Below are 27,858 nucleotides of genomic sequence, written 5' to 3'. Positions count from 1 at the left end.
GCCATGAATGTCTAATGCTTTTCGTCCTGTCCCCAAATTAATATAGTTAGTTCAGAGTTTGTTTTGATATTTCAACCTGTGTGTCCTGATCACATTTGGTGAGGAGGGACAAAATCAACATGCGCATGCAGTCTCGTCAGCATATTATGATCCCAAGGGTGACCAGACTTGGCCAAAAATGCAGGGGGCTCCCAGGGGAGAAACATGAAGAGGACCTTGAGGCTACAGTGACAGAGCAGAGCAGGGGGACCCGGGGGCTTTAGGGCTGAGGGATAGGGCTGGGGGGCAGAGCTGGCCACAGAGCTCTATTAGTCCAGTCTGTCAGCAGCCATCCTCCCCAGCCATCAGTCCTCCCTGGAAATACATCTGGGAATTAATGGGCCTCACTCACAACATGCCCTCTCTCTCTCTCTTCCATTCCTCCATCTGTCTCTCTGTCTATGCACACATCCTCCCTCTTTTCCTCCTTCCTTTCCTCTCCACACATAGTCTCTCTCCATTTCTGTCTATTTCTTATGTGCCTTAACATGCCTTCTCTCCCCCTCTCGATTACCTCCACTCTATTTCCCTTCCTCCCTCCAGATATATTACTTTACTCAATGACACTTAATCACTCTGCACTCGATCAATATCAAGAGAGCTGTTAAAGCATGAGGTAGCACACAAACACACAGACACAGACACGCTCACACACACAGCTCAACAAAAGCTAGATAGCAAAATATTGCAACACAAACACATGTGCACAGGCAAACACACAACTCCAGCCCAGGCTGAGTAGGTGAGAGAGTTCAGCCTGCCTGCCTGCCTGCCTGCCTGCCTGCCTGCCTGCCTGCCTGCCTGCCTGCCTGCCTGCCTGCGACCGTGCAGTGGTCCTGAGGACATGAGAGCACAGTCTGCAGGGGCTGTGCTCAGCGCTCTGGGAACACGTGGGCCTACTCACACTAATCGCTATTTACTTTTCCTGCCCACATATCAAGCTTCTCTCCTCCACATACAAGTAAGTAAGTAAGTGGGTAAGTAAGTAAGTAGAGTATAGGGTACCATTTAAGATGCAGTTATAACTCTTTCCACATTGGCTTCGGAGAGGGAGTATGATGGTTCTGAGTAGCAGCATGGGAATACTGGGAATACGTTTACAACCAAAAGGCTGACACACTGACTCAATCACACCCTAGGTAGGTAACTCCCTTGAGGTGATGTGTGCACATTAAGAATTGATGTGTGCACACAAAAAACTGACTTGTACAACAGTGGCGGTCAGTGCCGTTTCAGATGAGGGAGGACAATTTTTCATGAGCATGGACTTATTTCTATTACAGTAACTGTCATTCATATTCCATTCACCCAGGTAAATGTAACAACAATGGGTTTAGACTACTACATGATACTCTAATTTCACCCTATACCCATCATGAGGTTGCTACAACCTAGCCTATGAATGAAAGTTTACAACGTAGGTGCACACAGGTTGAGAGACAAATTTGATGTGACAGACAGTGACACATAGACATACAGTGACATTCAGTACCGTCTTGCACACTCTTGTCTGTATCTAGCTGATAGTGGGTGTAATCATTAGTCCAACAGTTGCAAACAAGAGTTTCTATTGGACAAATTCAGGTATGTTTATCCACGTGTTGTTCCATTTGCTTCTGTTTAAGAAACGTTTTTCAACAGAATCGGAGGAATGAAACCACCCCGTTCACGCGTAAACCCAGTTCACAGTTTCATAGCAGCCACGTTGTATTCCTTCTCGCATCTACGTTATGCACTCTCCTCCTTTCACCTCTTTTCTCTTTGCTTGTGGACTTCAATGCACAACACATCAGCTGTATGTGACCAAATCTGGGGTGTGAACTGAAATTCTATTCAAGCGTTGATTGACATGGTAGTGGCTCTATAGTATTCGAGAAAAGTTGAAAAAAAACGGACCCCTCCGACGCTGTACGTTACAGCGTGACATGTCATGGCGTAACGTACAGCACTCATAAAGCAACTAATTCTGTCTTACAACCTCTCTCCACCAGGTGTAGCACTTCTTTCACCATTTAAAAACAAGAAATGGACAGGGACAGGGTAAGGGTAAGGGGGGGATACCTAGTCATTTTTTGCATCATCACTGCAAGCTATCATGACTCTCAAAAGCCTGTTTACTTCTGAAGATCACTTTAGCACCCCCTTAAAAACCCGATTCAAATTCGACACAACCCTTCAAATGGGTATGTAATGACACATTATATAAACTCTTTTATTTTTTTGTGTTTTATTTACAATTTAGAGGCTATAAGGTGATATGACACTATTTCTCTCTTGCTTCTCCTTCATTTACGAAGAAATTCATTATTTCAAAACTGTTCAAATATTCTCTCTCTCTCTTTGAGTCAACTATTCACGACATTTTATGCACTGCTGTGCTAGCTAGCAAAGCTTGTGCTTTCAGTACTAGATTATTTCTCTGATCCTTTGATTGGGTGGACAACATGTCAGTTCATGCTGCAAGAGCTCTGATAGGTTGGAGGACGTCCTCCGGAAGTTGACATAATCACTGTGTAAGTCTATGGAAGTGGGTGAGAACCATGAGCCACCTAGGTTTTGTATTGAAGTCAATGTACTCAGAGGAGGACGGAAGCTAGCTGTGCTCCGACTACACCATGGTGCTACCCTACGGAGTGCTGTTGAGGCTACTATAAACCTTCTTTGCAAAATAACATGTTTTAATCAATTATTTGGTGACGTGATTATGTTTAGTATAGTTTTATCCAAAAATGATCACTTTTGAAATGTTAAAATTTGTATATTTTTATTAAATTCACAGAGGAGGATGGTCCTCCCTTTCTTTCTCTGAGGAACCTCCTCTGGTGTACACACAAAATGTTAAGCAAACCAACAACCTAACAATCTAAGATTATGTCCACACTACATGAAAAGGGATTTATATACATTTTGGACATAATACAATATTATCCCAACTCTACCTTGTAATTTCAATATAATGTAACTTATTCCATGGGGTAATTCTGATAAGGGAACCTTAACATCACGCAATACAGCTAACACCAGACATGCAGCTCCTATTTCATTTTCATTGCTTTACAACCTCTATAAAGAACCTCATCAGTCAGGTTGATTGGTGTTGTAATAGCAAAAATGTTTGTTGGCTTATAAACTGATACTATCCTGGATTGGCAGGTGTTGCAGTAAGGTTTTGGAAGGTGTTGTAGCCTTCTAATAGCAGTTCTCTTTCATTATTAGTGTTCATTACAGGTGTTGACTGCAGATGTTGATTGCATTGTAGGGGATTGACAGGTGGGCACTTTCACACACAGTCACACATGCACCCAAGCACACGCATGCAAAGTCACATACTGTATATACGCATTTTTTTTCTTCTATGGCCTCGGCTATGTCAGTGTGATAGAGGTTTTGTGTCTAGCACCAGTGCACTATAGGAACCATCGGGAGGCATTCAACGCCATTGGAAAAATATTATCTAGATTGTAGCACCCGGCACAAAGTGATTATTTATACATTTTAACTGCTATACACAGAGATTAACATAAATCGGACAATTTAAATTTGGGCAATTCATATTCACAATTATTGTGCAACAAACCCCACAGTCAACTACTCTCCCACCTGCCAGACTCACGGCCCTCCAGCGGCTGTGGGAAGAAACCAAGTCAACAACAGCAACAACAACAACCATGGCCATGGATGCATCCCAAATCACACCCTTTGCCAATATAGTACACCACTTTTGATCAGGGTGGTGTAATTTGGGACCCTTCCCGGTCCATACAGATCATGGTGAACTAGGTCAAAAGACACTATTAGAGACACACAACACAGTCAGACAGAGATACTTTCAGTTCATAGTCTGATTCTGGATCACATTCTGGAGCAGCTAATTATACTCTGTGTGCATCCCAAATTGCAACCTTATCCACTACATAGTGCACTAAATTTGACCAGGGCCTTGTTCAAAAGTAGTGCACTATATATTGAATAGGGTGCCATTTGGGACACATTCTGTGAGATAAACAGGCTTCTTTAAGAATAAAGCTGGGGACCTGCCGCCAAGCTATCTGGGACTAAAGGTCTGCATCGTATTTATAGCTTATAATTTTAGCAGGGGCCTGGGGGCTGCTGGTTGTCTGTCTGCTCGACTTAAAGCTATCTGTGTTAGTGAGAGACCTCAGACCCAATGACAGAGAGATGATTGACTGACTGATGACACAAAGGGGCTGGAGAGAGAGGAAGATTGCTGATAGATAATATGATAAGTTTGGCATAACAATGACCATAGGAGGGTGCAAACAGATTTTCGGACCAGGTTCAAATCGGACCATTACCTACGGACCAAACCTATCAAAAAAATAATTGATAAAGAGTGAGACAGAGAGCGAAGGATAGATATTAATATCAAACTGTTATCATATAATATATTCTATAATAACCACAGCACATCCCTGAGTGGAACTGCAAGTTGGCTCTCTAGTACCCACAGTCCTTCTATTGAACAAAGTATACAGCAAAATATCTACAACAAAAGCGCCATCCACCTGTCTCTCATCCCCGTTTTTTCTCGCAATCTCTTTCTCTCACCCCATCTCTCGCTTTCTCCCCATCTCTCTCGCTACCCCCTCATTATTCCCCTCTCCAACCTCTCCTCTCCCTTGCCCTTTGTCTCTCCTCACTGTCAGGTAGTTATGATCTCTTGTTTCACAAACACCTAATTTGTCCTATGTTTTGTCCTGTGTGACTATACTTGATGACAGTGGGGAACAATGACAGTATGGCTGAGTATGAAAGAATATGGCTGAAGTATCAGATAAATAAAAATGTACTATACAGAAGGATGGGCTTTTGTGTCAAAGAGATGTAAGCAGAAACACACAATGAAAATGTATGCACTCACTGCACTCACTCACTTTGGATAAAAGTATCTGTTTGGTGTAATACAATGAGGGTATTGGTACCAGGTAAGCTCAATCAAGGGAACTGTATATGAAAGTACACAAATACAATACTCGGGTGGAAGTAACAAATTATAAATACTCTTGTTAGTGTAATTGAGTAGCTTTTCTGAGTAATGCCAGTCATTTTACTTCAGTATGTTTTGAACGAAGTATTGTACTTTTGCTGCCTTTTTTAAAACCATCCGTTAACTGAGTACAATTCTGTAGGCTATCCATAATAGTAGGTCACGAGGGCATGGAAAGTTTGCAAGAGCCCCACGGAGCCAGAAAAAAACTGCTCATCATTGTTTAGTCAGTGACCAATCAAATCAAATTTCAAGCATTACATCAGTCCAGGCCAATCACATCAAGCTGTGCATTACAAACTGAATGATAATAGTTGGAAGACTTTTAAAAGGCAAAAATAACTTTAGTTCGAGACGTATCGTGGAAGAGAGGAAACATTTTTTATCAAAGCGGTGTGTGTGAAAACATTGGAAACGGAGGAGACTGACCAGTTCTCCTTCAAGCACAGGAGAGGCGATGCAATGCATGCTTTGCTTACCCAGGTCGGAGGTGGAAGCCTACAAAAAAATGTAGTAGTCCACTATTTTTGTTAAAGATTATAGTTTTGGGAAAAGAACTGTATTGAGATAAAATGTTTCATCGAAAGGGAAAATGTGCAGAATGGAGGCCAAAATCCACTCACTTCCACTGCCAGCCACTGGGCTTCTTCTCATCAGCATACTGTATTTAGTAGTGAGTGAAAACGCCTACTGGATGCTTCACATTTATTCATCCAGGGAAATATCTGGCTCATTGTTCTATCAGTGACATGAGGTTAAGGTCAGGAAGTGAGTTATCTAGCTAGCTAACATTAGCTTGCCTGGTTATGACATATACATGTACTTTGCCTGTGTAAACTAGTATATTGTTCATCTAAAAGCCAGAGATTCAATGAGTCTAACTATGAATATTACTGTGCGTATAACTGTTTGAGTCTACACAATATGTACAGCAAGACATGGATTCATTAGACGTCATTTTAGGTCTGAGAACATCTGACACACTTCATTCTCGGTATCTGAGAATAACAAGTATGGGTCTGTTTGGGCTATTGTACTGTCAGCGATATGATGACGTAAGTTGCCACATAAAGCAGTATTTGCCAGTATACAGGTTTGGCCTACCATTAGCCAGAGCAACAGAGGCAGGACTCATCTGATGAAGATGATTTCGTCTCATCATTGATGCCCAATAGGTCACGAGGTACAGGGGAGATGGATGGGGACCTTGCCTGTCTGTCAGACAAGATGGACTTGCTTCATTCCTCTCCAAACATAAAAAAGCTGTTCCTCAAACTGAACACAGGCCTGCCTGCCTGCTTCTACAGCCTGTAAGCGTATTTTAACCTGTGTTGGACTGCTATTCAATGCAAAGTGAGCCAGGATAGACTTGATAACCTTTGAAAATCAGTGTTCGCTGAAAACTAACAGCGAGTTCAAAGAAAAGTGAAGGCGCTAGAACAGAACTCCTTTGTTTTGCTCAAGAAACAGTACATTTAAGTCGGTTCAGTTGCCAGAAACACGACCCAGTCGTTCAGGATTTTTGTTCTGCACCTATCGATGTGACCTAGCCGTTTGTTCTAAATGTTCCATTGCCATTCTTATCCCTTGCTTGCTAGCTAGCCAAATACGGCTAACCTACAGTCATGTCAAACAGTGCAGACGCCGATGTTTGACTAAGAGGATGGTTGGTGGGCCGGAACACAATTAGAATCATTTGTACTGCAAATTGACAATAGTCAATTGACCACAAATAACTGCAAATTGACCACAGTTATTTTCAAATAATAATAATTTCATACCTTCATTACATTGAGACATGATCGCATATATACATTTTTTCATGGGAATACTTGAACAGATTTCATAAATTAAAGTAATTTTTAGCTGAATTCCTAAGTGATTTTACTGTCTTTTTTTTTAACCAAAAAACAAATCTCCCCCATCCCCACGCTAGTTAGCAATTGCGCTAACGCTAGTCAGCAACTTCCTTCCTCCCTCAAGGGAAATAAAGTATTCTTTCTAACAAAGACATGTACAACTATTTCAATATGTTGTGTATCCCTGGAAATAATCAGAATTCATGTAAACATGACAGTTTTGAAAACATAGCTTGTCCAAAAAAAAGAGGTCTCTTGGCAAAACTTACCCCTGGGTGTGGGGTAAGTTGAGTTGCGCAACAACGTAAGTTAAGCTGCCTACACAATGAATGAAATATTGTGTTGTTCATTTTCAGTTTTGTGTGCGAGTACTTTTTGAACTCTACAAATATTTTCTCTCCCACACACTGGCCGCCTTTCATTCTAACCTGAGAGCAAACAGCCATACTGACTTTCACTGAATGAATTATTACCACTACCTTTTTAAAACCATGTCTATCTATATTTCTCAAAAAATAAATAGAGATGCACACGAATTTGGCTCCATAACATTTAATGGGTATAGCAAACAATATTTCGGCACGCAGTGCCTTCTTCTTCTATATTTATTTCCCAAACAAAATTCAGCACAATCCAAATTGCTTTTTTGTCTTTTAATAAATTCAAACATCTTATAATATAGGCTTAAAACCTAACCAACACTTTGTACTTAAAAAAAAAAAAGTTTAACATTGGCCAGGCCCTGTTGTTACCTCATGTCCCAGTGATAATGCTCTGCATTACGCCTGGGAAGAAAACACTTCAATTTGCTAAATGTACAATTGGCTCAAACCATTGGCTCAACTTACCCAAAGCAAACATTTTGACTATATTAGCCCACACAGCTACAAGGATGCACATTCATGCTAAGTTTAGAACCTCATATTGACGCTTATAGAGACCCCAACTGAAGTATAGTATAGCACCTCTCGCTCTCTCTTGCTCTCTCTTTATCCTCACCCTCTGTCTCTAATTCTCTCTTTTCCCTCCCTTTTCCCTCCCTCCCTCCCTCCCTCCCTTCATCCACATGACAGCTGTGTCACGTGTGTCACCTGGCGAGCTGTTGATACCTGGGGAGCGAAAGATGAAGGGAAGGGGAGTGTGAGCAGCAGCTATTTTAGAAAAACAAATGTGTGCGTAAAATAACACATTGCCAGAATGTTATCTGGATCCTTAGCTTTAAGAAAGAGGTTTCCGGAGGGGCGAGTGGGGGCGGGGCTTAGGCGAAAACTCTGTATCAGTAGCCACGACCTTGCTTATTTTGGTCCTTTACTCTGGTCAATAGGGGCGGCAGGGTAGCCTAGTGGTTAGAGCGTTGGACTAGTAACCGGAAGGTTGCAAGTTCAAACCCCCGAGCTGACAAGGTACAAATCTGTCATTCTGCCCCTGAACAGGCAGTTAACCCGCTGTTCCTAGGCCGTCATTGAAAATAAGAATTTGTTCTTAACTGACTTGCCTGGTTAAATAAAGGTAAAAATAGGCAAAGTTCTTAGAACTGCTCACCAGGTTCCTGAGGCTGACACCACCATGTGGCCCTGTTGGAGGGGACTCACTCTCTGCTCTGCTCTCTGTCTCACTCACACACGTGAGCGTACACACACACACACTCTGGCAAAACATTAACAGACCTGTTAGGGAGTGTGGAGAGTGTGCTGCTATTGCAGTTAGTTTGCAGTTTCGCAATTACAACAGCCAGTTACCATGGCTGGGTCTGATCTGAATCAAGCAGCACATGCACTGATATGGAGCATAGAGACGGCCATTCTAAAAGGTTGACTTGAAACAGTCAGTCCCAAATGGCACCCTATTCCTATTAAAGTGCACTAATTTTGACCAGAACCCTATGAGCCCTGTCAAAAGTAGGGCACACCATAGGGAACAAGAAAAGGCCTCAACAATAGTCTGGTTTCTGTCTGTTTCCTCTACTTAAGTTAGTCTGAGGGTGAGTCTGAAATTGAACCCTATTCCCTATATCATGCAAGATGGCACTGACAGATAGGGCTTCTAGCTCCTATGCAAATTTCCAGTATTTTTTTTGTGTTATTTCTTACATTATTAGCCGAGTAAATGTTGTGTGTTATTAGATACAGCCAGAAATAACTTTTGGATATCAGAGCGGCGGTAACTCACCAGCATTACAACCGGGAATACAACGTTCCCGAATTGGATCCTTTGTTCGTACCCCCCAGGGCAATTGAACTGATTCCAGACGCTGATTCAAAACACCGCAGACGGAGAAGAGGTATTTGGAGTCGACTTCTAGTCTGACTCAGGTGGTGCACACACTATCCACCACTTCCAAGTATATTACTCGCTAATGTTCAGTCTCTGGATAATAATGTAGATGAGCTCAGGGTGAGAATCTCAGTACATCGCGCAGACAGGGATAAAGAACTCTCCGGGAAAAAGAATGGCAGGGTTGTATGTTTCATGATTGACTACTCATGGTTTGATTGTGATAGCATACAGAAACTCCTTTTGTTCATCCGACATAGAATACCTCACAATCAAATGCCGACCTTATTACCTGTCAAGAAAATTCTCTTTGGTTATAGTCACAGCCGTGTATATTCCCCCTCAAGCCGATACAAATATGGCCCTCAAAGAACTTCACTGGACTTTATGCAAACTGGAAACCACATATCCGGAGGCTGCATTTATTGTAGCTGGGGATTTTAGCAAAGGACATTTCTTGAATGAGTTCTGCCAACACATTGACTGTAGCACTGGCTCTGAGAAAACATTAGACCATTGCTACTCAGCTTTTCGAAATGCTTTCAAGGCCCTGCCCCGCCCTCCCTGATCACAACTCCATTTTGTTCCTCCCTTCCTATAGGCAGACTCTCAAACAGGAAGTACCCTTGCTAAGGACTATTCAACGCCTGTCTGACCAATCGGAATCCACGCATAAAGATTGTTTTGATCACGTGGACTGGGATATGTTCCGGGTAGCCTCTGAGAATAACATCGCCAAATTCCTGCCTTCCAGGACACCTGCAACACCAGATGTCACATGAAGGCCAAAAAGATCATCAAGGACAACAACCAACCAAGCCACTGCCTGTTCATCCGCCCATCAGCCAGAACGTGAGGTCAGTACAGGGGCATCATAGCTGGAACCGAGAGACTGAAAAACAGCTTCTATCTCAAGGCCATCAGACTGTTAAATAGCCATCACTAGGCAGCTTCCACCCGATTATATAACCCTGCACCTCAGTGGCTGCTGCCCTATACAGGTAGACTTGAAATCAATGGCCACTTTAATAATGAAACACTAGTCACTTTAATAATGTTTACATTTTTGCTTTACTCATCTCAAATGTATATACTGTATTCAATTCTGCTGAATTTTAGTCCATAACACTTCAACATTGCTCATCCTATTATTTATATATTCCTTAATTCCATTCTTTTACTTTTAGGTTTGTGTGTATCGTGTGCATTGTTGTGAATTGTTGGATATTACTTCACCGTACAAGCAAATCGCTACACTTCGCTACACAATAACTTAAGGTAAACATGTGTATGTGACCAATAACGCTTCATTTGGTTTGATTAAGGTACGGGTCGCGACAGACATGTTAATGGTGGGTCGTGATGTGTCAGGATAAATGTATAAGTATTTCATTTATTACCGGAATTGATTTGGCCAGGTGCAACTGCGCTCTCTGTTCAGTTTCGCTCTCTGCTTTGCAGCGGTCTATGCTCAGTTTGGAAAGTGGGAGAGGAATATGCCTGTGTGCTTCACAATTTACCAGATTTTTTTTCTGCAGTTTTCTTGATCACTCCGTGACCCACCCGCTGCAGCGCCTTCGTTCAGCAGCAGATGATGCGCTTTCAGCCACTGACTTGTAATTACCAGTCGTTATCACTCACCTCTGTCATCAAATGCTAGCCACTGACTGAGTTCTGACTGGCTGAAAAACAAACACAGTGATGAGTTTCTCTCTCTCTTTCATACAAACTTTGAATAATAACGAGGAGCACCCACAAGGCGTTTTGTACCAGGAAGTGCTTAATATTGACTGTCTCAAAATGTTTTTAAAAAAACATACACAGCATGATGGTAAACCCAGGGAGTTTGTTCAGAACAGGGCAGAGTGCTTCAGTAATCGGTGCTTCGACGGTGGAAAAGTAAGTCAGCTAGCAAGGCGTTGTTGTCATTTGTTAACAAAGATTAAAAGCAGAAATAAGGGAGTATTATCTCTCAGTGGTAGATGTGAGTTTCTCTTTCAAACAATCCCATGGCCTTGTACACAGCTAATAGCTAACGTTAGCCAAAGCAAGCTAGCTCGCTACTTTTGTGCAATCCTAAATAATAGTAGAGATGAAGATGAAATTAAATGATTGTTGAAAACAAGTTTAGGTTGGAACTGTTATTCTGAACTGGAATAAACTGATTGAAGCAAGATGATTTTTGAGGCAAACACACAGTTCTGGGTTGCTCATCTACAGCAGGAAGCGGTCTCCTGCCTGACTGAGAAAGCAGTAGATGTTCTGATCCAGTTTGGCACCACATACCTATGCGAGTCAGGGTTCTCAACTCTGACAAACGAAAAAAAACAAGTACAAAAACAGCCTCAATGCTGAGCATGACCTTAGTGTTACACTGTCAAAAACTGAGCCCAGAATAGACATGCTTGTTGAAAACTTCAACCAGACACACATCTCTCATTACGACTGTGTGTGTGTTCTGTTATACATTGTGTGATGTGATCAAATTAGTTTATTCCAGTTCAGAATTAAAATTATTTATTGTATTTTAACAGCAACAGTTCCATCCTAGACAGATATGTAAGAGTGTTTTAATGGGGTAAAATAAACATGAATAGATATGTATATGGGTATTTCATTGAATTGTAATTTATTTTTGTCTATATTACATTTGTTTTAGGCATACAGGAAATGAAATGTACCGATATTGTCACGAGTCCGACCGAGGGTGGTTTCCCTTCCCGGTCGGGTGGCGCTCGGCGGTCGTCGTCACCGGCCTATTAGCTGCCACTGATTGTCTTTCCTCCCCCTCCTTGTATGTTTATTGGTAGCACCTGTTTGTGATGATTAGTTTGTCTTTATTCGACAGCCGGCCCGTCTGGTTGTTGTGCGGGATTATTCATTGTAACCTTCGGCTCTGTAGTAGAGGAACGTGTTAGTTCCTGGTCGTGCATTTTTCAGTAGTCATTTTTTATTCCCTGTGTTTTGGGGCCGTTATTATTGTGAGCACCTTGTGCGTTGGTGCAATTAAAGAGCACAGCATTGTACTCTCTGTCTCCTGCATTTGACTCCACACCCACGCCACCCGGAGTATTACAGATATTTACATATAGTTGCATATTTTCCTAAGCTTGGATCCCAGGAATACAAATAATTTCATATTTGGGTCCCAGGTTGAAAAGGTTTAACAACCCCTTCCCTATGTAGTGCACTACTTTTTACCGGGCCCATAAGTATCTAGTCAAAAGTAATGCACTATGTAGAGTATAGGGTGCCATTTTGGAAGCAGACCAATCTGAGAATTGGTCTTTCTATTTCTTTGCCTGTGTTTTTAAACACCCCTATAGCAGAGCGAGAGGAGGAGATAAACAGTGGGAAGGGGGACTGACTGTGGAAATGAAATTAGAAACAATTAAGAGAGGTGTAAAGAGGAAGAGAAAGAGAGAAATATAGAAAGAAAGAAGATTGAGAAAAATAATGGGTGTGTGTGAGAACACATTTGGAAAGGAAAGGCAGGGAAGAAAGGTTCTGTAGGATAGGGAGAGAGGATGGAAAGAGTGGGAAGAGAAGACAGGGAGAATAGAGGCCAAGGGAGAAGGGAGAGAAGATTGGCAGGGGAAAGGATGGAGTTTGAGAGAGGAAAGAGTGGGAAGAAAGGTGAGGGGAGAGAGGGGAAATAGAGGCCAATGAAGAGAGAGAGAATGAGACCAGAGAGAGAAGGGGCCAGGGAGAGAATGGGCAAGGGAGAGAAGATGCCAGGTGGTGAAAGGGCCAGAGAGAGAGGCCAGGGAGCAAAGGGGCCAGGGAGCGAAGGGGCCAGGGAGTGAAGGGGCTTGAGAGGCCATATTTTACTAGTGACTACAGGCGTGTGGTCCAGCAGGGGTTAGTTTATTAGAGTTGTTGCTTTTATGAGGGGCTGGCTTACCCTACCTAACAAAATAAATCCCAGCCTGCAGGTTCAGACCAGCCTTCTCTATTTTGCCCACGGCTACAGCCCTGACAGCAGCACACGCACACTGCTGCTCCATAAAGGACTGGATCTGTCCCCTATAAACCCACTCACACACTGTCTGGCACACATGCACACACACACACACACACACAGGACAAGCACTCTGTATTCTCACACCCACACAAACACACACAGATGATTTGTGCATTCACTCCTCACTGTGTACACATGCATGCGGTATTGAACTATCCTGGATGGGTCATAAAAGCACATGTACTGTATGAAGAGGATTAGCTATCTTCACTAGCATTAACAAATACTCTCATCTACCGTGTGTATCCTACCACAGATGAGTGCTTTGTCTTCAGGCGTGAAACTTGACTTTCTCTCCCCATAAAAAAGAGGAGGCAGTGAGATCATTATACTAAGGAAAAAGGGAAGCAGCAGAGAAGATAGGAGAGAAGGGGAGAGAGTTTATAACCAGCAAACTGGATGCAGTCTATCACAGTGCCATCCGTTTTGTCACTAAAGCACCTTATACCACCCACCACTGCGACTTGTATGCTCTAGTCGGCTGGCCCTCACTACATATCCGTCGCCAGACCCACTGGCTCCAGGTCATCTACAAGTCCATGCTAGGTAAAGCTCCGCCTTATCTCAGTTCACTGGTCACGATGGCAACACCCATCCGTAGCACGCGCTCCAGCAGGTGTATCTCACTGATCATCCCTAAAGCCAACACCTCATTTGGCTGCCTTTCGTTCCAGTACTCTGCTGCCTGTGACTGGAACGTGCAAAAATCGCTGAAGTTGGAGACTTTTATCTCCCTCACCAACTTCAAACATCAGCTATCCGAGCAGCTAACCGATCGCTGCAGCTGTACATAGTCTATAGGTAAATAGCTCACCCATTTTCACCTACCTCATTCCCATACTGTTTTTATACTGTTTTTATTTATTTACTTTCCTGCTCTTTTGCACACCAATATCTCTACCTGTACATGACCATCTGATCATTTATCACTCCAGTGTTAATCTGCAAAATTGTATTATTCGCCTACCTCCTCATGCCTTTTGCACACATTGTATATAGACTGCCCATTTTTTCTACTGTGTTATTGACTTGCTAATTGTTTACTCCATGTGTAACTCTGTGTTGTCTGTTCACACTGCTATGCTTTATCTTGGCCAGGTCGCAGTTGCAAATGAGAACTTGTTCTCAACTAGCCTACCTGGTTAAATAAAGGTGAAATAAAAAAATAAAAAATAAAAATTTGAACTGTTGTCCTGACTAACAGTCACTTGTTTACTACAGTTTGAATCTATCCTTTTGATCCCTCCCCTCCAGCCTCTGATCAGAAAAAGCTATTGGTTGGACTGATGTGCCACTCAATTTATTCAACGTTCTCCATTTTAAAAGGGTATTGTGCTCTTCTTGTATTAAAGTTCCACTCATGTAAACTGAAAAGAAATATAAACGTAACATGCAAAAATGTCAAAGACTTCACTGAGTTACAGTTCATATAAGGAAATCAGTCCATTTAAATTCATTAATTAGGCCCTAATCTATGGATTTCACATAAGTGGGAATACGGGAATCTGGTGGACATTCCTGCAGTCAGAATGCCAATTGCACGCTCCTTCAATACTTGAGACATCTGTGGTATTGTGTTGTGTGACAAAACTGCACATTTTAGAGGAGCCTTTTATTGCCCCCACAAGTTGCACCTGTGTAATGATCATGCTGTTTAATCAGCTTCTTCATATGCCAAACATGTCAGGTGAATGGATTATCTTGGCAAAAGAGAAATGCTTACTAACAGGGATATAAATACATTTTTTTGCACAATATTTGAGAGAAATACGTTGTTTGTGCTCATGGAACATTTCTGGGATCTTTTATTTCAACTCATGAAACATGGGACCAACACTTAACATTAACTTAACAACATCTTTATATATTTGTCTCAGTATATATCCTTTTCCCAAGGTGATGCATATTTAAAAAGACTTGTCATAGTAAACTAGCATATGGAATAAAAAGAAATGGTCATACCAGGGATCATTGAGCTATTTTATTTAGAATTTTAGAACCCCTCTATGTATTTAACAAATATATACTTCATTTGTCCTTTACTACTATAGTCCATAGAAACACATTGGAAACACATTCATAAATGGCAAAACAGACAGTCAAAACTAAATAATAAGGAATGAGGTTTTGAAGTGTCTGTCCTATATCCCGATTATAAGATATCCGATATAAGATATATATCGGGATATCGGGATACCACTACCTCCATACTTACAATAATTGTTTTAACCGGTATCTGAGATCCCCAAGGATTGGAAAGCTGCCGCAGTCATCCCCCTCTTCAAAGGGGGAGACACCCTGGACCCAAACTGTTACAGACCTATATCCATCCTGCCCTGCCTATCTAAGGTCTTCGAAAGCCAAGTCAACAAACAGGTCACTGACCATCTCGAATCCCACCGTACCTTCTCCGCTATGCAATCTGGTTTCCGAGCCGGTCACGGGTGCACCTCAGCCACACTCAAGGTACCAAACGATATCATAACCGCCATCGATAAAAGACAGTACTGTGCAGCCGTCTTCATCGACCTTGCCAAGGCTTTCACTATATTCTTATCGGCAGACTCAGTAGCCTCGGTTTTTCGGATGACTGCCTTGCCTGGTTCACCAATTACTTTGCAGACAGAGTTCAGTGTATCAAATCGGAGGGCATGCTGTCCGGTCCTCTGGCAGTCTCTATGGGGGTGCCACAGGGTTCAATTCTCGGGCCGACTCATTTCTCTGTATATATCAATGATGTTGCTCTTCCCTGATCCACCTCTACGCAGACGACACCATTCTATATACTTTCGGCCCGTCATTGGACACTGTGCTATCTAACCTCCAAACAAGCTTCAATGCCATACAACACTCCTTCCGTGGCCTCCAACTGCTCTTAAACGCTAGTAAAACCAAATGCATGCTTTTCAACCGATCGCTGCCTGCACACGCATGCCCGACTAGCATCACCACCCTGGATGGTTCCGACCTTGCATATGTGGACATCTATAAGTACCTAGGTGTCTGGCTAGACTGTAAACTCTCCTTCCAGACTCATATCAAACATCTCCAATCGAAAATCAAATCAAGAGTCGGCTTTCTATTCCGCAACAAAGCCTCCTTCACTCACGCCGCCAAGCTTACCCTAGTAAAACTGACTATCCTACCGATCCTCGACTTCGGCGATGTCATCTACAAAATTGCTTCCAACACTCTACTCAGCAAACTGGATGCAGTTTATCACAGTGCCATCCGTTTTGTCACTAAAGCACCTTATACCACCCACCACTGCGACTTGTATGCTCTAGTCGGCTGGCCCTCGCTACATATTCGTCGCCAGACCCACTGGCTCCAGGTCATCTACAAGTCCATGCTAGGTAAAGCTCCGCCTTAATCTCAGTTCACTGGTCACGATGGCAACACCCATCCGTAGCATGCGCTCCAGCAGGTGTATCTCACTGATCATCCCTAAAGCCAACACCTCATTTGGCCGCCTTTCGTTCCAGTTCTCTGCTGCCTGTGACTGGAACGTATTGCAAAATTCGCTGAAGTTGGAGACTTTTATCTCCCTCACCAACTTCAAACATCAGCTATCTGATCGCTGCAGCTGTACATAGTCTATTGGTAAATAGCCCACCCATTTTCACCTACCTCATCCCCACACTGTATTTATTTATTTACTTTTCTGCTCTTTTGCACACCAATATCTCTGTACATGACCATCTGATCATTTATCACTCCAGTGTTAATCTGCAAAATTGTTATTATTCGCCTACCTCCTCATGCCTTTTGCACACATTGTATATAGACTCCCCATTTTTCTACTGTGTTATTGACTTGTTAATTGTTTACTCCATGTGTAACTCTGTGTTGTCTGTTCACACTGCTATGCTTTATCTTGGCCAGGTCGCAGTTGCAAATGAGAACTTGTTCTCAACTAGCCTACCTGGTTAAATAAAGATGAAAAAAAGAAAAAAAAAATCTGGTTCCTTTCGGATGAGTCCCTTGACACGTGGAGAACACCACCATGTTCGTGAGAATGTCCCCTTTCCATCGAGGCGCTACAGACGTTTTCATGAGAAAACCAATTTCTCCTGATCTGACAAACAGCGCTGTAGCTTTGCCCCTTTCCCCCGCAGATGCGGAAGGCCGACATAGGCAGAGGAGGTGGATTGAGACGCAGCCCATGCAACAACAAAAAACCCAGATATCTCTAGCTCAAACTGACAGATTTAGTTGGGAATGGTTTTATCATGTTACTCAGATTGACTGGCGTGTGAGTCAATAGACTTAAGTATTTGAAATGGTAAATTAGTATCATTAGGCTGACAGTCATTCTAACTCTGAACCTGTGTTCTGAAGTCTAATTCCTCTCTCCAGTCCTCATACTCTTTCCAGAGAGCTGAAGGTTGGGATGGAGCCGTTCATTGCCACTGTTGCCTTCAACCTGTTTCTTTACGGATTAGGCCTGAAACGTTTGTGTCTACACAAATCAAATGACCTTTTCAGACCTAAGCCACATGTCACGACTGGCTCTGAATATGGATCAGTTTAATGCCTACATGGCCTCGCATCGTCTATCTCCACTGACTACCTCTGGCTGACTCTGCTCTAAACTTTGACCCCGTGATGCGTCATCATCGGCAGTGACCCCGGAGGCAGGATTTGAGAACACAAAAGGGCGTAACCTGATTTTCTGACCCTAATGCTACTCTGGCACATCAGGGCGTCTGTGGAAATGTTCTCTCCACTAAAACCTCCACCCTCCCTTCCACAGGCAAATACAGATGCCTTTCAACGTAAACAATCCACATAGAAAATAGATTGTGGACACCTTTCAATTGATCAACATTGAAAGAATCCATAGGACTCCATTGTTATTCAAAGTAGGCAGACATCTTTTACATCATGATATTGTATTTCTCTTTTCAGTAATACAGCTGTGGCAGGCACTATGCTCTTGACTCAGAACTTGAATGAGTCTTTTACATAGATGTTTTATAAATCAATCTTAAACACTCCTTAACGACGGAGGATAGTGCAGACACCAGTCCAAAAGAGTAGAAAAGGGATAAGAAGAGCACATCCACAGCTGAGATGGACTCATGTTAATCAGTAGGATAGTGTTTACTGTAGTTCTGTTTTTAGAGTAGTGATATCATCCCCAATTGTAAGAGCATCCGAATTGAACAAATACACTAGTAAGTGATGAACAATCAATCTGATTCACTTTGACACACAACAACCCCAACAATAAATCACTTTATTGACGCACAACAGCACCAGAGTAACACAAGTCAAGTCAGTCTGAGTCGGTTGGCGACATTTGAATGACTGATAACCAATGTTATTTTTATATGTTTTTAGACAACATTATTGATACACTAAAAGCACCAGAGTGACACAAGTCAAGTCGATCTGAGACTTTTCCACTTGAGCGTCTCCATGGCAACATCAGTGGTCAGTCATCCAGAGCCAGTCGCCCATGGCGAGGTGACCTTGGTTGTTATTTTCCACAGAGGTCAGCTACTAAGAACGTCAGGCATGCAGTCAGAGCACTGAAACATGCCTCCCTCTCTCTCTTTTTCTCAGTCTCTCACGCTCACGCTCATCCTCTTTATCTCTTTCTCTCTCTGGATCTCTCGCTCTTTTCCAACACCCCACACAACGCTTCTTTCTGACATATTATGTGTCTCGCTTCCCCTATCTTTGTCACCCTCTCTGTTTCTCTTCTTACTTGTCAAATGTATGCCGTCTCTCTCTCTCTCAGCCCCCTGTTCTGTGAGGGTGAATGGGTTCACTGGGATGTGGTTCAAAGGCTGTGTGAAACTCACATTGGTTAATACTCCCCAGCTGGACCTATCTTTGCTCAGATCTTTGAAAAAATAGAGGGGGGCTATTTTAGTCTGTTCTCCGGCAGGATATCCTTTTGGACACCAAGTGTGTTTTGAATCCCTCTGCTACACCATTTAGCAATGTCATGAAATATACAATCATGTTGGGTACAGAGAGTGTAAATATGCTACACATTAGAACAATCGAAAATATATATATATATATTTTTTTTTATGTACAACAGCAGTCACTGGAAACATTAGTGAACACACAAACAGCAATTAATCCATGGGATTCAGTTTGCTAATGAAATGTTGAAAAAAAAAAAAAATTGAACCACCCCACTAGGACAACACGCATGTCTCGTTTGTTACGTTTTTCTTGGCCACTGTGTTTCTGCCTCTGCATTGCTTGATCTTGGGGTTTAAGGCTGGGTATCTGTGAAGCACTTTGCGACCACCACTTCTGTAAAGGGGACTTTATGAAATATATTTGATTGATTGATTGTGTTTTTGATACACTACATCTACAGTTATCATCCTGTGACACTAGTTAGTCCAACATCCCAGTTATAAGCTACACCTCATATCATAATATGAATTATTATAACAGTAACATAATATTTTAATAACAAACAGGGGACTTCCTCAACATTAGATTAGAGATGAATTAGTTCTAAACCACCAGTAAAAAGCTTAAAGAGAACAAAAGCATTTCACATCATTGCACCATAATTTATGGCTGGCAATGACTAAAAACAAACACCGAAAGACGAAGGAGTTCATAAACTCCCTGAACCTAAGTGAAATACACAGACACCACATTAATAATGACATGAAAAGCCAAATATCAAGACAATATTCGAAACATACGAATAGCATCTTAATATACACCATATATACAAAAGTATGTGGACACCCGTTCAAATTAGTGGAGTTGGCTGTTTCAGCCACCACATTGCAGACAGGTGTATAAAATCGAACACACAGTCATGCAATCTCCATAGACTACCAATGGCAGTAGAATGCCTTACTGAAGAGCTCAGCGACTTTCAACATGGCACTGTCATATGGTGCCACCTTTCCAACAAGTCAGTTCATCAAATGTATGCCCTGCTAGAGCTGCCCCGGTCAACTGTAAGTGCTGTTATTGTGAAGTGGTAACGTCTAGGAGCAACAACGGCTCAGCTGCGAAGTGGTAGGCAACACAAGCTCAAAGACCAGGACCGCAGAGTGCTGAAGCACATAGAGCATAAAAATTGTCTGTCCTCGGTTGCAACACTCACTACTGAGTTCCAAATTGCCTCTGGAAGCAATATCAGCACATAAACTGTTCGTTGGGAGCTTCATGAAATGGGTTTCCATGGCTGAGCAGCCGCACACAAGACCAAGATCACCATGCGCAATGCCAGGCGTCGGCTGGAGTGGTGTAAAGCTTGCCGTCATTGAACTCAAGAGCAGCAGAAACGTGTTGTCTGGAGTGATGAATCACGCTTCTCCATCTGGCAGTCCAACGGAAGAATCTGGGTTTGGCGGATGCCGGGAGAATGCTACAAGCCCCAATGCATAGTGCCAACTGTAAAGTTTGGTTGAGAAGGAATAATGGTCTGGGGCTATTTTTCACAGTTCGGGCTAGGCCCCTTAGTTCCAATGAAGGGAAATCTTAACACTACAGCATACAATGACATTCTAGACGATTCTGTGTTTCCAACTTTGTGGCAACAGTTTGGGGAAGGCCCTTTCCTGTTTCAACATGACAATGCCCCCATACTCAAAGCGAGGTCCATACAGAAATAGTTTGTCGAGATTGGTGTGGAAGAATTGACTGGCCTGCATAGAGCCCTGAGCTCAAACACCTTTGGGATTAATTGGAACGCCAACTGCTAGCCAGGTCTAATTGCCCAACCTCACTAAAGCTCTTGTGGCTGAATGGAAGCAAGTCCCTGTAACAATGTTCCAACATGTAGTGGAAAGCCTTCCCAGATGAGTGGAGGCTGCTATAGCAGCAAAGAGGGGTCAAGATGAATGGAAAATGATTTTGGAATGAGATGTTCAACGAGCAGATGTCCACATACTTTTGGTCATGTAGTGTGTCAATAAAAGATTGATCAACTGTAGAATGTTATTGATAACTTATGGCTATCTAATTGAATTTCTTTGTGTGTCTTTTGAAAACTGTTCATTGAAGACTACTCCGGTGTTCTCTCACTGGGCAGGGCAGGCAAATACATTGTCCAACCAAGCTCTTTCACTAAGGTTTCTACACTCTTCCCTGGAGTTCACTCGGTACAACGTGGAGTGACTGGAGAGACAGTGGTGTGTGTTTGTCTCTATTTCTGTAAGTGTGAGACGTCTGGATGTCTGAACACAAAGAGGCACAGGCATGCCCTAGGAGAACACACACACCTTAACATACAAATGTGCATACACAAGTGAGCATACAAACTTTATACGTGTGAACACTGGGAACACGTGACAATTGTACAAAGTGTTCTAAACTTGTCTCAGAAAAATGAATATTCGGAATAAATTGATTCGTCTGTCTTCACTCCTCCTTCCCCACCCCCAAACACATTCACACAGAAACAAACCTGTGCGGTGTCAAATGCACTGCCTACCTTGTTGTTTGCAAGTCGTACATCTTTCGGTCCCTCTTTATCTCTTTGTTCTTCAAAAGACTTCCATCTTCTCATGCTGGAAGACAGAAAAGTTCAAAACAAACTCTTCTCTATGCACTTCTTTTCTGCGGTTGTTCTTTCGCACAAATCCAGCTCTGCCACTCTCCTGCCAAGTCTCTCTCAACCAGCTCCTGACGAAATAGTCATGATAAACAGAAAGTGAAAAAAAAGAGAGAAAGCACAGAGAGAGCAGAGAGCACATAAAGGGCCTGTGCCTGCACACACGCTCTCTATAAGTCGTCAAAAAACGGAGCGAGCCACAGAGAGAGAAGCACTCTCCTAACAGAGGCACACTGCAATGAACATGGTTTATTTTCCACTGGCTAGCTCCCCTTGTGTGGGACTCCAACCCTGGCTGTTCTCCTTCCTCCGCCTCCTCTCTTATCCTCCCCCCTCCCATCCCAGCCGCTCCAGCTCCAAGCTGCAGCCACTGAGCATGCCGAGTCAGATCATGTGTGTCCAGCATGTGTGTATATCTGCTCGTGAACAAATTATTATGAGCAGGCACTGTAAGTGCACGCTGCACTGCACAGTAAGCGTACATGTGCATGTATTCATACCCGTGGGAAGCAGGGTTGCTAAGGGTGCTGCAGCATCCCCAGAAAAATAATAATAAAAACAAAAAATGTTTAACAAAAAAAATAGAATAATTCAAATTTTTCACAAAAGTAGTCCACTGGGCCTTTACTAGTCCTGTATTAGCGGACTGATATAGCCATCTATAACCTTCCCCCACCAAAAAATCACAGCACCCCCACCGACAAACAACTTCCGGCAGCAATGCATATATTATCTCAAGTGCACACGTATGTATTTTATATACACCTGAGTTCTTGTATTTGTTTTAGCATGAAATATATGCAGTAGTCATATTCCTATTCCTAATATGCATTGCAGATGTGTGTACAATACGTGTCTGTGAATCGTTCTACATTTTTTTAGGGAGAATAAGGTATGCTATCTGGGTCTGCATCCCAATGGCACCTTATTCCCTATTGTACTACTTTTGACCAGGGTCCATGGTGCTCTGATGAAAAGTATGCACTATATAGGAAATAGGGAGACATTTGGGACACAACCAGGTAACGAAAAACTAGTGACTACGCATTGTTGGTGCAGAGCATCTTACTGCCCTTCATAGTGCCTTTAAAATATTTAGTGGACTGTGACATTATATTTTTGTTGTATAGGGGGGCACTGAGTTTTAAAAAGCTATTCCCATGCTGCATTTGCAAAATAATAAATTTCTTGTCATGTTTGATTAGATCTCTTCAATAAAACCAATATACCAGAACAGTACCTCTGTTAATCAGATTTCTTTATCAAAACCTCCTATCTCTAAACCGTCACCATATTAATCAACTCTGAGGAGGAAGCCAGGATGTTAGGTTGAGACTAAAGTGACTGACATGTGGTAACCATTTTGGTTTTATCCCACAAATCCAAAAATATAACGTGTAGTATCCTCTCTGATGACTGACCATTGTGTGTGTGTGTGTGTGTGTGTGTGTGTGTGTGTGTGTGTGTGTGTGTGTGTGTGTGTGTGTGTGTGTGTGTGTGTGTGTGTGTGTGTGTGTGTGTGTGTGTGTGTGTGTGTGTGTGTGTGTGTGTGTGTGTGTGTGTGTGTGTGTGTGTGTGTGTGTGTGTGTATACATGCTGCTGTACTTGTGTGTGAGTGTGCAAATATAGCCATAAAACTGTATTATATCCTGTTAAGGCATATGAATTGACACCCTGATATACAGGCCTAAAACCGAGCCAGTAAGAAGACAGTGGCAGAATAATTTCAACCACACATTTTGTTTCTTTACAAAAGTGGAGAGCAACATCTATTCAGTGAAGTCCACAAAACATATTGCATGTAACAAACAGTTACATGTCCTACAGCATGGTCAAGCAAGGCAATGTTTCCGACATTTTCAGACTACTAAACAACTATTGATTTAGAACCAAGGAGAGTTACCGCAAGTCGCAAAGAAAACAGGAGCTGCCCCCACGATTCCAGCAGCATTGCAACTTCAACTAATCACCTGTGCTTAGCCTCAACTACAAGATACCAACAATTATGTTGTCCAATCAATGTAAGCTTAATATGTGGCTGTCCTTGCTACTAATGTGTGTGTATGTGTGTGTGCGTGCGTGCGTGCATGCGTGCGTGTGTGTGTGTGCAAGTAAAAAAACATATTGACTCACCCTACTTGTAGAGAAACACCAATGCCATCCTCCTCTTTCATGTTGCCTAAACGGTCTATGACTTTGTCATTTTATATATTTTTATCAAAAGAGGCCAAATGCTTGCTGGCTTCCCTTGCATTCAAAGCTACTGGCGGCAACAATGTCATACTCATTCTGACCAGACAGCATCAGATGGATACGCTCCATATACTGAGACAGAGGGGCACTGTTTCAGTCGCTCGGATGCTTTCTTCTGTGACATACATTCAGCCTCTTGCGAATTGAAGGAAATGTATGAAACACAGAAAGATAAATTATTTTGTATGTTTTTTTCTGGGGAGGCTTGACTTCCCCTGGCATCCATGAATACATACCACTGGGCGCTGCTCTACTCTGCCCATCCCTCTAAAGGGACGCTCAACTACTATGGGACAAAATGGGGGAGGGAAACAGACGAGACATCATATGAGCCCTACATTAAAGACATTTTATGAGCCCATGCACCAAAACCCCCAAATTACTGTGCCGTTATTCAATACATAACCTATGATATAGGCTACCGCACATTAGCCTACACGCGACAGAAAATAATAAGGTGACCCCTGAAAGCCAGATGGAGATGTGTCAATTACACATAAATTATATGTACGTTCAGTCCTTATGTTACTGTAGCATATGCTGCAGCAAATGTAGTGACCACAATGGTCACTTGTACCATTTTCTTTTTAAACTGACAAATAAAATCAATCAATCCGAACTGTGCAGCGCAATCAATCCAAACTGTGCAGTGGAAATTTGACGAATGGAAAGAGACATCTGTAACAAAACACCAAAAAGTTTAATGACATTCAGAGATTGCCAAGACAAGCCTTCGGTACTGGTAGGCCTATAAGGTAGGGAGGGATGTGTTTTCTATTGTGGTGTTAAAAACACACCATGATATTAAAGTGACCGAATTCGCTATGTTTGGTTTATTGGTTGTGGTGCATTGGCACAGAAACCTGTTGCTGGATAATTCATTGCTTAGATTTTATATAATTATAAATATGCCATCAAAACGTAAAACAACGCAATTATCACAACACATACAGTAGGTTGTAATATGGCTATATTGGGGGATTGGCTTCCCCGGTGATTTTACACACGCATCCATACTGGCAGAGCCAAGGGTGGGTCCCATCTTGTGTGCAGCATCAAAGTGAGATTTGCGCAGGTTAGCGTTTTTTTTGTTCTGGAGACAGCTCTGCAGAGCGGTCATTTGTTGGCACAGCCACAAAGTCATCAAATCTCATATTAAACCTAATCCTAACCACACTACAAATCCTAATGCCTAACCCCAACCTTAAGATTTTTACAATATGTGACCTGTTTCAAGACACTAGGCGTATGTCGCGGGTCTTTTATTTTTTTTAATCAAAATGTGTTTTTGCCATCTCGAACTTTCATGTTCCTTAATAACAAACTTGTATGCTGTCTGTAAATACAAATACAATTGTTAAATTACGAGCATAGTTGGTTAAGCCAAAGATTAAGTAAATTACAACCTTCCCGCTAGCCATGATTGGATGAGATTATGAGTGGGCTGGACATGCAGAGAGATGAGTTTGGATTGGTCTGCCATATAGCCACTTCTGTCTATTTGAGCTGGTCAGTATGTCTAGGTAATCCTGTCTAACATGGCTTTAAAAAAAATGTATCATGTATTAAAACTGCATAAGTGTTGCTCTCCACTTTCTGGAGGACTGAGTTTTGAAATCAGTGGAATTTGAGTATGATAGCTAAGGAGATGGAGAAAACACCTGTCTCCGGATTACATCTAAGGACAACCATGGCATCCAACCTGAGACGCGTCGAACCATGAATGATGTATACGGTATAATGATGTAAGATAGTTTAGCTAGCTACATTTTCAGGTATTACACATTTCTAATTTTGACAGAAAGAGCCATTTGCTTGGTTCGCTGTATCCTAATGTTAGCTAGCTAACACTGAACCTGGTTGGTTAGCTTTTTTTTTTTTCCAGGTTTTTTTTATTATTTATTTTTATTTTTTATTAACAACAAATCAATACATAAAGCACATGAGGGAACACAAGCATACATAGATTACAAACAATGGACAATCGAGCTAGGGGGTACAATATCACATTACAATTACACAAGGACCTTAAGGGACATGCATATACTTACAATTCTAACAGCTTTTTTGTTAGTAGAGCATTTAACCGTCTTAAAATACAGTTAAATTTCATTTTGCAGGGTACGAAAATGTGGTTTTCTGTTTGTAAATTTACATTTGTGTATATTAAATTTGGCCAAAAGAATATTTCAATTAATTACAGAAAAATGTTTCAACTTATTTCTATTGTATGTAAAGAATCCAAACAGTACATCTCTCCACAATAGTGTAAAATCTTCATAAATGTGTTCAATTATAAACCTACTGATGTCTTGCCACAGTTTTCTTACATGCATACAATGCCAAAAAAGATGCACAACTGTTTCTGGGTGGTCATTACAAAAGGAGCAATTTGAGTTGATGTTTTCCTTAAACTTCTTCATATAGTGGTTGGCAGGATAATATTTATGAATAATTTTAAAGGAAACTTCCTTAATTTTGTTAACAAGTAGGTATGTTTGTGGCAACATCCAAACTTTTGTCCAACAGATATTATCAATAAATCCATTCCAATAAGGCATGACATAAGGTCAAACAAGGATCGTATCGCTCTGTTGTTGAATGGACCAAAAGAGAAACAAATCTTTCCTACTGATGAGTCAACAGGGACAACAGAAGGTAGGCTCTGAGGGTCAGGTCTTGACATGTTCCTGAATAACATAGCAACACCTGAGGGAATGGCATCTAAAACAATTGCAAAATCTTTAGGTGTTACAGGGACCTTGTAAAGTAAGAATTCTTTATAACTGAGTAAAAGACCCTCTGCATTTACCAGTTGGCTCACCAATAGGATATTATTTCTGAACCAATATTCTAAAAACAGAGAGGTATTTTTATACAATATATCCCGATTATTCCATATATAATATCTGTGTGGAGAAAAATTGTGTTTATGAATTAAGGACCATGACAAGAAAACCTGCCGATGAAAAGCAGAAAGTTTCACTGGAACTTTGTCAATATTATAATTGCAAAACAACATGAAGTTAAGGCCACCAAAAGTAGAGAAGACATGATGAGGAATAAAATTCCAGATAGAAGTGGGTCTTAGGAATTGTTTTATCCAATTGATCTTGAAAGTATTATTTAAAGTAGTAAAATCCAGAAAATTCAGTCCACCATTCTCATAAGTGTTCATTACAACAGGTTTCCTAATGTAATGGGTACGGTTTCTCCAAAGAAAGTTGAAAAGCATCTGGTCTATCTCCTTGCTTATTTTACGGTCAAGATATAAAGATAGAGCACCATATGTTAGTCTAGAGATACCTTCAGCCTTGGTTATTAGGACTCTACCTTTTAAAGATAAGTCCCTCTGTAGCCATTGATTTAGTTTCTTCTGGGTTTTTTTAATAAGAGGGTTAACATTTAGTAAGCCTCTAGACGTCTGATCCTTTGTAATGGTTATGCCTAAATATGTAAGTTCTTCTTTTACTGGAATACCATAATATGAAGGTGTCACACAATCTTTGACAGCCATGAGTTTACATTTCTTAATGTTAAGATATAGACCAGACGCTTTGGAAAAGGATTGTATCACATTGATCGATATAGGAATTTGGTTAGCGTCTTTCAGAAAAAGTGTAGTATCGTCAGCCAGCTGGCTTATAATAATTTCTTTACCAGCTATGGAAATACCTTGTACAGGACTATTATTTAAATAATTTGCAAGAAGTTGGGTGATTAATAAAAACAGGTATGGAGAAATAGGACAACCTTGCCTAATTCCTCTCTTTAACTCAAATCTAGGCGAGGTGCCATATTTCAATTTGATAGAGCTGTTACCATTTGCATAGAGAGTCTTAATAGCCTT

General features: G+C 41.7%; 1 protein-coding gene and 1 long non-coding RNA gene across 2 annotated transcripts in view; one reads left to right on the top strand and one right to left on the bottom strand.

The window, feature by feature from the left end:
• The window catches only part of LOC118390596 (uncharacterized), a 112,966-nt gene extending 90,927 nt beyond the window's left edge, over positions 1-22,039 (bottom strand). The window contains exon 1 of the long non-coding RNA XR_004826972.2: positions 21,636-22,039. This is a non-coding gene — a long non-coding RNA (uncharacterized LOC118390596). The remainder of the gene's footprint in view (positions 1-21,635) is intronic.
• The window catches only part of LOC127906203 (uncharacterized), a 373,245-nt gene that overhangs the window by 156,213 nt on the left and 189,174 nt on the right, over positions 1-27,858 (top strand). The window lies entirely within an intron of this gene.

This window comes from Oncorhynchus keta, chromosome 11 (assembly GCF_023373465.1).
Source record: "Oncorhynchus keta strain PuntledgeMale-10-30-2019 chromosome 11, Oket_V2, whole genome shotgun sequence".
Taxonomy (NCBI): Eukaryota; Metazoa; Chordata; class Actinopteri; order Salmoniformes; family Salmonidae; genus Oncorhynchus; species Oncorhynchus keta.
The sequence above is the reverse complement of the archived record's forward strand: the minus strand, read 5'-3'. Positions and strand labels throughout refer to the sequence as shown.